At 42.2% G+C, this 12,504-nt stretch overlaps 1 protein-coding gene across 1 annotated transcript in view; it reads right to left on the bottom strand.

Moving 5' to 3' along the window:
• Positions 1-12,504, bottom strand: part of apba1a (amyloid beta (A4) precursor protein-binding, family A, member 1a) — a 54,417-nt gene that overhangs the window by 30,074 nt on the left and 11,839 nt on the right. The window lies entirely within an intron of this gene.

The following is a 12,504-nucleotide window of genomic DNA, read 5'->3' as shown; positions in this document are numbered from 1 at the left end:
AGAGAGAGAGAGAGAGAGAGAGAGAGAGAGAGAGAGAGAGAGAGAGAGAGAGAGAGAGAGAGAGTGTGTGGTTAGAATCAATCGAATATTACTGTCAAGAAATAATATTGTGCTCAGTCAAAATGTCCCGCTTATGACTGATTCAACCCTTCGCCGACAAAAATTCCCATTCTACTAAACTGCATTCTCAATTATGTTTTCGAGGGAAATGTATTTTCTCGCAGATTACAGTCTCAGTTTCAAAAACGAAATGTACGCTGTCAATTGAAAATAAATAAATAAATTCTAAAAAACTATTTGTTAGGTTTAGTTAAGTAAGTAAGATTTATTTATAAAGCACTTTTACATCACAAAGTGTTTAACAGGAGCAGAATTACAAGCATAAGAAACACAACGTGACCATATAAGGGCCAATAGTTTACATACACACAGAAAGTACAAACATAAAACATGGTTTAAAAGCAGTTCTAGGACATGAGTTGTTAGTCAAATGCCAGTCTGAGCAGGTGTGTCTTGAGCTGATTCTGGAATGAGTTCACAGAATCTGCGAGGCGTAGAGGTGCAGGCAGGTCATTCCACAGCCTCGGTGCTACTGCCTCAAAGGCTCGGTCACCACAGGTCTTAAGGCGAGTGCGTGGGACAGACAGAAGACCTAACACGTCTGACCGGAGGGTGCGGGCGGGTGAATACGGGTGAAGTACATCACCCTTATCCATTATTTAAACATCATGGTTTGGCATAAAATGTTTGTTAGGTAATTTAAGTTAAGGACTTAACTTTAAATTTAACATTATAAACAGTAGGGGTGGGAATCACCAGAGGTCCCGCGATACGATATTATCATGATACTGCGATATTCTGAGTATTGCGATAACATAGGCCTATATTGCGATTTATTACTTTTTTCAACTTCAAATTATGTCTCCAAAGGAAAACTGTGTCAACATGTTTTATCTAATAAGATAAAGTTTTCAGTCTGTTCATCTCACTTCAATCATTTTTATTGCAGCAGAATAGGATTGTCAAGCAGACAGACTGACCAACAATGTCATAAATGTTGCACCTGACAAACTGAACTGTTTGTATTACTACATAGTCCAACTTAACTAAATGCAAACGTGTGGACTCAGTATATGAACTATAACTTATATAAGTAGGATATAAGAGTTATATAACTCAGTATAACTTGCGATGCGTGGACGTCAAGGGCAGAGAGACAGTTATGCGCTGCACTCTCCCCATGAGCCTGGCTACTGTTGGCAGATTTAACTCCATTGTGAGGCCAGATGTCTCTATCTTTGTTTTGACCAACTTCCTACCAATCACGCTGACCCGGGACCTTTGCTGACCTCACCAGAAAACAACTCAGCACCATCTAGTGGACTGAAAAAGCAATTGATTTGATTTTTCTAAAAAAACAAAAACAATTTTTTTTTTAAATAGTTTATATAATAAAAGATCGATACTTGGCGTCCGTGTATCGATACAATATCGCCACGCAAAATATCGCGATACTATGCTGTATCGATTTTTTCCCCCACCCCTAATAAACAGATGTAATCCAATTGAAGGCTTTTCACTTAAAAATACGCAATCTTTCATAATTTTGGACCATTTGTATTACTGTAGTTAAAGCCCAAAAAGCTTAAAGACAAAACTTGTCTTGACAAAAATAGTTGAATAACTATTACATATACATATCACAGCCTTTGACTAGGCTGGGCAATATATCAAAATGATATTGACATCGTGATTATCATGAGATGATCTAGATATCGTCTTAGATTGTAGATATCGTAAAATACCAGTATTTTGTTCAACCCTACTATATCGTTGCAATATCAGTGTCGAGGTATTTGGTCAGAAACATATTTGATTTTCTCCAAATCTCGCAACTACTTTCATCTGAACATTTCATTCTTACATTGTGGAAATGTTTGCCCTGTAAAGTCATATTCTGTAAATCAAAAGCGTAGATTCAGAAAACTGAACTTCATTTCATCAGTGAGTAACATTAGTCAACAACCAGCTCCGCCCGGCGTTGTGACGTTCTGACCGGTGGATGATTGGCTCTGATCGGTGATATCATGTACTGCTTCAGCAGGATATGAACATTGTATCGATAAATTACAGCTCCCTCGTTCTCAGGTCCAGATGCTCTCCACGCTGTTTTTACGCCTTATTGCAGGAAAAACCCTGTTCTTAGAGAAACAAACTTGAACATCAACATACTGTCTGTCGAAGAGGTCGGAGGTTCATATGAGACTGTCACTGTATACATTTCTTTTTTGTTTTACTTTCCATTGTGCTTCAACAACAGGCCTACGAAAAAAACACTTCCTGAATCTGAAAGTTTTGAAAAGCATACTGACAACTTCACTGCAGGAGTTGAGCTCAATGGTTTTTGTTCTGATGGCAGAAAGGCCATGGGGACGATCACAAACCATCACAAGCAATCTGTTTGGTACATTTGACCCATTAGTTCCAATAAAACTGAAAGCATGAAGTCAGCTGAGGCGGAGAGGGACTCCAATGCTCAATTTGCTGCAGGTGAGCTAGCTGCCTTTACCCTGAAGCTCCATCCATCCAGGAAGCAGAGAGGCAGGTAGAGGATACAGTGTAGTGGGACGGGACTTTCCACATAGCACGTTGCAATTTTCGTCTCGCTCACAATCTGAACGGCTGCAACTATTGAATATCCGTACAGGCGCGGATGCTTCGAAAACGCCTCTTGGCAAAGCGAGTCGGGCAAAACAGCTGAGGTGGAGAGGGACTCCAATGCTCAATGGGTCGAAAAATACAGAATCCAGAAAAATGAATTTGGCACCAGAGCATCTTTCATTGGAATGACAGTTCTCACATCAATTACTTATCATTGGTGGTGTAACGGATCACAGATCGATCCGTGATCGGTTCGGATCACCCCTCAGATTTTTTGTTGTTTTTTACAGTGTAATCATCATAGTGTGTAATAAAGTTTTACTGCTGCGGTTCCTTTTCAAGTAACAAGTCCCTGAATATCAATGCAGAGTGTCAGTGAACAGATATAAAGCAGTAGTGTGCTCACGTGAACGGAGCAGGTTAGAAGCATTTAACGGTGGAAGTCATGGCGACCAACATACAGGGGTAGTATACATTACAATGCAGCTCTACCTAATCATGCTAAGCCATGCCAGTGTAAGACATCTAGCAGAAGAGAATGTTTCATTTGAAGGCTGGCGCATGGCTGTGCTTCATTTCCCTCTCAGTCTCAGAGCACAGGCGTTGGCAGGACTGCTGGTTGTCATGGAAACCACTGGGTAATCGCTCTCTGTGGGAGGGCAGATGAGGAGGTGACCTCTCCAGGGGCCAGCATCGGTCTCCCACCTCCTCCAACTGCCGCCTGCCCTTTACCTCCCGCTATCAGAATGTTGATGGGAGAGTCGATGTGTAGGGGGATTGGCAGTTCATCTCCTGTTCATGTTGATTTTATCCGTCCTCGTGCTATGAAGTCACTACTGTGGAGTTTTCTTATTTGTCTTTGATGCTCTGCACAGTGGTCATCGCTGTGTGGTGTTTTAACGCCTCAATACTTGGAGCTGTTTTGTCCCGACATGGGGTGTCATTCAACACCTGCAGAGGGAAAGAACCGCTTATTCTTGGGAAACAAGTAAAACATTCACGCAGCATAGTTGACCTACACTGTCAATGCCAGTTCATTTTCTAAATTCCATGATATGAAACCTCACCCTCACACAATGTCAAATAAATGCTGTTGATGCCACCAAATTGTTTTGAAAGCTGTTTTTTTTCTTCTCACTATCAATTCATGCCTTGATGTTCAGGTAACAATTTAGCAAAACAGTACTGTTAGCTGTGAGTAAACGAGGACGATATAAGGGGCCAATCACACTGAGACGCGTCGCAAGAAACGTGTCGCCTGCAAAAACATGGTTTTCCTATGATACAGAATTTTTAAGCGGTTTTCAGGAGATTTTTAAGACGCGCATGAAGTTAAAATATTCCCATTTCTTCAGCACCAGGCACAGACATGTCACAATGTCACAATTGACCGAGGCAGCCAATCAAATTAAGCAAGAGGCCGGCCTTACTACTTTACCACTGACTTCCTGTTTTGATGGCACAGAGCTGACGCGTGCATAGAGCATATCTGTTGCGTGAAGCTGATTTCAATGTGACCCAGCAGACCTGTCTTCCGGACTTGTCCGCTTGGTCACTACGCCTCAAGTCGCAGCACAGTGAACTACTGCACACATGTGGAATGCGTCCTCCAAGTTGAAAGTATGGACAGAACTAGTACCAGTCCATGGTGTCTGCAGCTGTCCGCGTACACATCCGTTTGGGAGTGTAACCGATGCTTAAATCTTGCGAGTGACAAAACGCATCGGATACACTTGCGGTCTAGTCAGATTCAATAGTGGGTCGTATTCATTCAATCAAACATTACAGCAGTAGTTGTTGCCAACACACCTGATGGAGATCTGCACTCTACTGGGTGCACTTTCTCAGTTTATCAGCGTATATAATATGTAAAGTTCCTTTATTTAAATGCATTTATAGCAGCTTTAGTAGTTGATGATGTATTTGCCGTACTGATCACGTTTCAGTGGAGGTTAAGAGACGCCAGAAGGAGACGTTTTAAACCCGTCCTCCCCGCCATGATCATGGGAAACTTACGGTCTCTCCCCAACAACATGGACGAGTTATTAGCACACGAGTTATCAGAGGGGTTTACCCGGAGAGTAGCCTTGTGGTGTTTACGGAGACATGGCTAACGGAGCTAACTCCGGACACGCATGCTACGCTGGACGGGTTCCGTATCATACAGGCGGACAGGACAACGGAGAGCGGTAAGAGGAAGGGAGGAGGTCTGGCAGTGTTTGTTAACAATAGATGGTGTAACTCTGGGCACATCACTATTAAAGAGCAGACCTGTACCAAGGACATTGAGCAGTTCCCCGTTGGCATGAGGCCAAGCTACCTACCGAGGGAATTCTCGCATGTTATCGCGATAGCTGCGTACGTTCCCCCTCTGCTAACGCTGAGGCGGCCTGTGACGTCATCCACTCGGCGACAAGCAGGCTGCTGACACAACACCCCAGTGCCTTCCTCCTTCCCTCTGGTGACTTTAATCATGCCCTTCCGTCCTCCACTCACAGTTTTGTCCACATTCACCCAGTATGTCACATGCCACACCAGAGACAATAAAACACTGGATCTCTTCTATGCCAACACCAAGGAGGCATACACTTCATCACCTCTCCCTCCCCTGGGAAGATCTGACCACAACCTGGTGCACCTCCGGCCTGTGTACAAACCTCTTGTACAAAGGCAGCCAGCTGTGACTCGCACAGTAAAAAGATGGTTTGACGAAGCCGAGGAGGCTCTAAGGACTGTTTTGACTCTACTGTGTGGGAAGTATTCAGTGATGACCATGGGGAGGACATTGACAATCTCACTCACTGCATAACGGACTACATCAACTTCTGTGTGGAGAACACCGTACCCACCAGGACTGTACGGTGTTTCTCCAACAGCAAACTTTGGATCACTCCTGAAATAAAGGCCTCCTCAAGGAGAAGAAGAGGGTTTTTAGATCAGGAAACAAGGAGGAGCTGAAGACTGTTGAATAATTAATTATTGAATTCAGGGAATAATGATGTTTAGATTAACATCCTTTGTTATCCTTTTGCTCTTCCTTCTCATATTGAGATCAAAATTCCTTCAAACCGAATATTCTTCATGCTAAACATAAAGAATTATATAATATGTCTACGAAACAACAAACAAGACCGTTTGGCTCTGCAGCATCTCCGGCTATAGTTTTTACCACTGATACTAATTACAGATCACACTATAGCCGAAGATGCTGTATGGTATTGTGCATACATTATATCCCAAGACCAAGAGTTTTCCACACCCCTAACAAATACCTCATTTCAAATACTGTAAGCCTGAACTGTCTTAAAACTAGAGTCTCACATTATTTAACATCCAAAGTGGTGTGGGAGGTAAGAAGGGGAGAAGAGAGTCTATAATTAGGTTCTGACTTAAGGGGATTCATTAGTAGGAAGTAGTGGTGCAACGGATCATAAAACTCACGGTTCAGATTGGATCAGAGTCACGGATCGGATCAGCACAAAAGAAAAAAGGGAGTACATTTTTTACCGCTGATAGTATTTGCTAATCATTGCTGATCCATATTGTTGTTTGATTATACAGCTGGTCTACAAGGATCCAGACTATCTTTCTGCCACCGTCCCGAAATTCATTTCAACCACTCTGAAGTCAGTTTAAACCATCAAACATTCTAAATGTTATCGTTATAGTCGTCTATAGTGGGTTTTTTCTTCATAAAATTACATAATTCAAATGATAAGGAAATAAAAGATTGTATCTTATGGATTCAAACAAGTCTTTTCATTAGTAGTTGTATTGATGTATTATAATCTGTTGATAGTTCATGTAAACAGGTTATACATCATCTCTAATATCTATTTATGTTGCTGTGAAAACATCTCCTTCAAAATGCTGGGTTTATTCAAGTTTCTCACCAACACTACATTTTACAGATTACATGTGAACACATCATGATTACGTTATAATGTACCTTCAGCCAGTACTCATGTTCACTGAACAGAGCCTGAAGGCATCATAATGTAACTGAACTGATCTGTCAGTTTAAACAATAATTGGTTGTTTACAATGTAACATTATCAGAGATCAGCAATTAGAAAAGCATAAATGCAGATGTCCTGATTGCATATTGTCAGTAAAACTTTATTTCACACTGATGGCTGTTTTTCCTCCACCTACACCTCCTCTTATCATGAATGAGCAGCAGGGTTCTACCTGCTGGGCTACTGAGGGAAGACAGACCGACCTTTACAGGAAAAACTGGAGATGTTTAGGAGGATATCAGAGCTGAAACAACCCTGTGATGTTTGTGCTGATTGTCGAGATGCTCTGAGAAAGGTCACTGATTGGAATGTTTGCAATCCTGTAAATAAATGATGGGAATGGGAGTGGCACTGGAGTGCAGGAGCACTGGCCCACAGTCTACACGATGCAACAGGACTCAAGCCATAGAGGAAGAAAAACTCTCACATCCCCAACACACAGCCCTCTATGTAGGAGCCATAATCAATCAATAGGAGTCACTAGTGCAGAAAGAAGGGCCCTCACTGGCTTCCCACCAGCAAACAAGTCCAATTGACTTCCTTAGAACGAACAATACAGCCAAAGGAAAATTGAGCATCCCTGTGCTACGGATTATGAATTGTTCCTCTCTTGATTCGCACGCCTTGGCAAGGCAATCTGACTCCAATCCGTGAACACCGGAGCCCCCCGGGGATGGTTGCTCAGCCCCCTCCTGTTCATGCTGTACACCCACGACTGCAAACCTTAGACATGAGACACAGAAAACCTAAAATGGTCATCAAACCTCTCCATCCTGATGAAAAAAGCTCAAAAACGGATGATATTCTTAAGAAAAGTTTTACAGAGGAGCAATTAAAATCATCCTGACTGGAACTATTACGAAGTGGCGTGGGATGTCCACATCACTGGTACCATCTACTGAGCATCAGTGATATTGGTGACAAGAGGAGCCTGCAAAGAGCACAGAGGATAATAAAAGACAAAACCCACCCAGACACAACCTGTTCACCTGCTGCCGTCTGGAAAGAGACACAGAAGAATCAGCTGCCGTACCAGCAGACTGCTGCATGTGGGAAATGCATGACTTTCAGTGTGCTGACTCTGCTTTCACCAGACTTTATTAAAATTGTCCACAAACACTCAGGAGCAGTCTCCAACAATGAAAGTGCCCGTTTCTGTTCATAAGATTCTCCTCAACACATAAATCGATTGATCAAAAGGCATTGTAGATACCAGCTTTACATCACACTGAATAAACCGTGCTGTATATAGTTGCGGTGTATAAATGCCCTGATATTAACAATGCATTTCTCTGAGTTAATAAAACATGAGGCCATGAAACATTGAAAATGCAAAATAGGGCTGAGGCGTCTGAATGTCCCCACAGCATCTTTCAAGTCTCGCCTCCGTTCTTTTTCACAGGAGTTAGTTTAGAAGTGTGTGATTTACACACTAACTGCAGTCAGGAGCTGTGGGTGGCTGAACAGTGAATGTAACAATCATCCACAGTGCCGCTGACAGCAATGCAATACACCGAGACCTGCGTTCCTACCCCCAATTTCAGCTCAGCCTCTGTTCCAATACAATTTAGTTCTCAGTATATTTTGGAACAACTGGTTCCACTTATCCATCATGGTATTATCATCACTGGAAATTATGTTATGTTATTATGAATGGACAAAATAACCAGATAGGAGCGTCTGTTTTTAGCCTATCCAGCAGTTCAATAATTGGCCAATCAAAGTACTTTATCACAATAACGCAAAATCAAATAATAATCCATTATTACCTATTAATTCAGACACAATAATTTTATGGTAACATTGCCCATAGTCTGATACACTCAGAGATAATAGAGGAACAATTTACAAAGTATAAATGGTACGGTAAAATCTGATAATTGACAGTTTACAAATCTATATTGTTTGACAGGCAACCGTATATTGTAAATAATTGCACACTGGGTGAACCTTCCCCAGTTTATTACTTACATCGAGATAAATAAATAATGTTGGCAACGTATGTTTCTGCAAGCCACTGGATGCACTGCATGTCGATGTTTCTAAACCAAAAATATGATTCATAAAAAACATTTCATATCACAATTGCATAAACACACAATGCCATGTGGTTAACGTTGTGTAACGATTGGTTAGGTTTCAAAACTACTTGGTTAAGTTAAGAAAAAAATCAACGGTCTGCGTTAAAATGATAATGCAACAGCGTAATAAATAACCACCGCCCTTAGCTGACTTTCTTGCGTAACATTACAGAACAAGAGGTCTTGCAGGAATGCAAAGAAAAAATGACTTTCATATTACATCCATATTCCATATTATCGTAAAAAAAAACATCCATATTCAACGAACTGTATCTGTGATTTACAAAATGTATAGACTGTCTCTCTACAGTCAATCCAGAGTAGAAACAAATCAAACATATCTTCATACAGTATGCTACAGTTGTCTCCTGAGTAAGAAAAGGCATGCTAACGTATCAATGTCACACTGTATACCGCCGGTGTTGTCCCCAAGGTGAGGTTCATCATTCAACAAGAGTTGCACCACAAAAGCAATGCTGACCAAAGCAGATGCATCCGCTCACATCTGTTTGAATGAAATCGAAATGAACAGCTCGTCTCATCGTGCTGCATCTTGAATCCATCCAGCAAAATAGAAAAATACAAACCTTTGACCAGCACAGAAAAACGTCCTCTCAGTGAGTCTCAGCTTCTACGCTCCTTCATGACTGCGCTTTTAAAAAGGTGAACTTGTCGCCTCGGGCTGTCACTAATGCTCAAGGAGGCAGAAACTTACATCATCAAATGGATCCAGCCTGTTACCATTTCCCCATGTATTTGCCAAAGAGTATCCCCACTGGGGGGGGAAATCAAGTCTCTTGCTCACTGACACACACACACACACACACACACACACACACACACGCACACACACACCAGCGGGAAGTGTTCAGAGCAAATACAGATGCCATTTGCCGGTGGCGAGGGGCTCCTTTTCCTAGGTCTGCCAAAATGTCCACTTTATTTTATCCTCCTTTTGTCTCAGCGGGCGGCGGACTGCAGGCTGCCACAGTTGCTGTCCACTGACACAAAGGGCCTGAGACGGGCAGGTTGAAGATAAAGCTGGTGGGCAGCGGTGGAGCCGTCCGCTTATGAACGGACATCCGACAAAGCAGCAAACACTTATGATCTCGGAAGGGAAAGGGATTTTTCTACAACATCCCAATTCCACATGTTGTTTTTAGAAATGTAAAGAGCTCTAACTGACATTTATTATATATACATATACATATATATATATATATTCATGGCTCCAGACTGGTGCTCCCTGCTGCAGTTCATATTTTTTTCCATCTTAACTGCATTACTTATAAATGGTTTGTTAATCGACAATTTACAGAAATAACAATGTGCTGTTTTATTTGAAAGAAAAAGTCAAAAAGTGAAGCAGTGCTTTAAGAGAAAAAACACGTGAAATAATGCTTTTTTTTAAACAGACATAAAATGTTAATTTTATCTGTATTTTTCCAGTAGCAAGAGAACGGGACAACATTTAAAAGCGGACAGAGTGAAAGTGAAAGTGACGGTCAGGGCTCATTATTACCAACAAAGATGAGGAAACTGTTGGCGGAAAGGTCAAATGTCCATTATGTGGAAGCAGTTTGGTGATGAGGTTCAGACAAAGACAAACAATGAGGGGACACTCTATCAACATATCAGCTGGAAAGATACAGAACCAAAAAATGTGCAACAAAACTAACGTTGGCTTTGGGCAACAAAGCTAACGTTGGCTTTGGGCAACAAAGCTAACGTTGGCTTTGGGCAACAAAGCTAACGTTGGCTTTGGGCAACAAAACTAACGTTGGCTTTGGGCAACAAAGCTAACGTTGGCTTTGGGCAACAAAACTAACGTTGGCTTTGGGCAACAAAGCTAACGTTGGCTTTAGGCAACAAAACTAACGTTGGCTTTAGGCAACAAAACTAACGTTGGCTTTAGGCACAGCTTGTCATTGTTTGCCGCATGGCACAGCGCTAGAGTTGGACAGGTGTAAACGTCTCCAAACTGTTTTCATATCAAGCCAAACACAGGACCGCTACATTGAATATAACCAATAAGTGACTAAGGACCATATCCACCAAAACTCGAAAGGAGCAGCTTGCCACTGAAACGAGAATAGTTGGTCCACCTGAAAGGTCAGCCCACATTTATTAAGTGAGCCTGGGCTGACTCCCTTTACTTTAATCAGAAGGTGGCAAGCAAGACTCTTGAGGAGTTATAGCATTCAGTCACACACAGACGGCAACCTCCGGTGGTGTCGAGTGAAGCCAATGTGGAAATGTCTTAAAACTTGTATTCTCTCTAGCATCCATCAGGAGGCGACTCCTCTGGTGAAACAAAAGACAGATTGTATAGAAGTCTATGAGAAAATGACTCTACTTCTCTCTTGATTTATTACATCAGTAAACATTGTAAACATGAGTTTATGGTCTCAATCTCTAGTTTCAAGTCTTCTTCAATACAGCATGATGTTCATTTAGTACATTATGGTCCATCTAGAGTCAGATAGACCATAAAGCAGGGGATGCTTTAGGGCGGGGCTTACTGTGATTGACAGGTCGCTGACGCTACCAGAGACGTATATGGCGTCTTTATGTCACTCCTCCGCATTCTAAATATGGTAACTTATGTTCATTGTTTGTGAAGTAAACAACATGGCGACAGCCATAATCCAAGATGGCTACGGCGAAATCGCCAAACTCAAGGCTTCAAAACGTCAGTCCACAAACTAATGGGTGACGTCAAGATGACACAGTCTATGGTCACACAGTCTCTAACATTAGAGGGCCACTGGGCTTGCAACACACTAGCTGGCTCGCCCCCCAAAAAACAAAACAAACTTGCAATCATGTTGCCGGACCTCGGTTCTGCATTAAATTGTGTCAGACACTAGTTGCTCCGTTAGTCCGTTTATGAACAAACATAATACTATATTAATTAGGGGTGCAACGGATCACAAACCTCACGGTTCTTGAGTCACGGTTCTTGAGTCACGGTTCGGATCAACAAAGAAAAGGGGAGGAGACAAATATAACTTTGGTTTCCATTTATTAATTAAAGAACTTAACACTTAAAGCAAAGAACTTTGGGCTATAGTCTTACATGAAAACAAAGATATTGAAGATGTCCAATTTGAAACAAAATGAAATAAATAAAACATTCAAGAATACTCAATTCTGTTAAGTTTAAGTGCGACATGAGGTATGTTGATGCCCTCGTCGTTTGATCAATATTGAAAGAAAGAAACAGCCAGTGTCTACAGCATCAAAAAAGAAAGAGAGCAGACCGGAGCTAGCTTCCACTGAAATGAACTGCTCGGCAACAACTTGGGTCTATGTTTACTTCCTGTCAGGTTATGTCATTCAAATACACAATAATGTTTACCATTACTGTGAAATGGTCTACAACTTTAAAAATGTTTTCAAAAAGATGAGAATATCCACAATGTCTGGGGAGAGGGTCGACCTTTCTGTGGTGACCTGGATATTACTATTGGGCCTGTCTAGCTTCACTCTGCTGCTTCTGTCAGCACCTGCACCAGGTGCGTGTCTGTGTGACTCTCCCAGAGGGGGCGTGTCTACAGCACCTGTCTGTGTGACTCTCCAGAGGGGGCGTGTCTACAGCACCCATCTGTGTGACTCTCCCAGAGGGGGCGTGTCTACAGCACCCGTCTGTGTGACTCTCCCAGAGGGGGCGTGTCTGCAGCACCCGTCTGTGTGACTCTCCCAGAGGGGGCGTGTCTGCAGCACCTGTCTGTGTGACTCTC

This window comes from Anarrhichthys ocellatus, unplaced genomic scaffold (assembly GCF_004355925.1).
Source record: "Anarrhichthys ocellatus isolate YVR2014 unplaced genomic scaffold, GSC_Weel_1.0 scaffold168, whole genome shotgun sequence".
In the NCBI taxonomy this organism is placed as follows: Eukaryota; Metazoa; Chordata; class Actinopteri; order Perciformes; family Anarhichadidae; genus Anarrhichthys; species Anarrhichthys ocellatus.
This window is presented reverse-complemented; position numbering and strand designations above follow the sequence as displayed.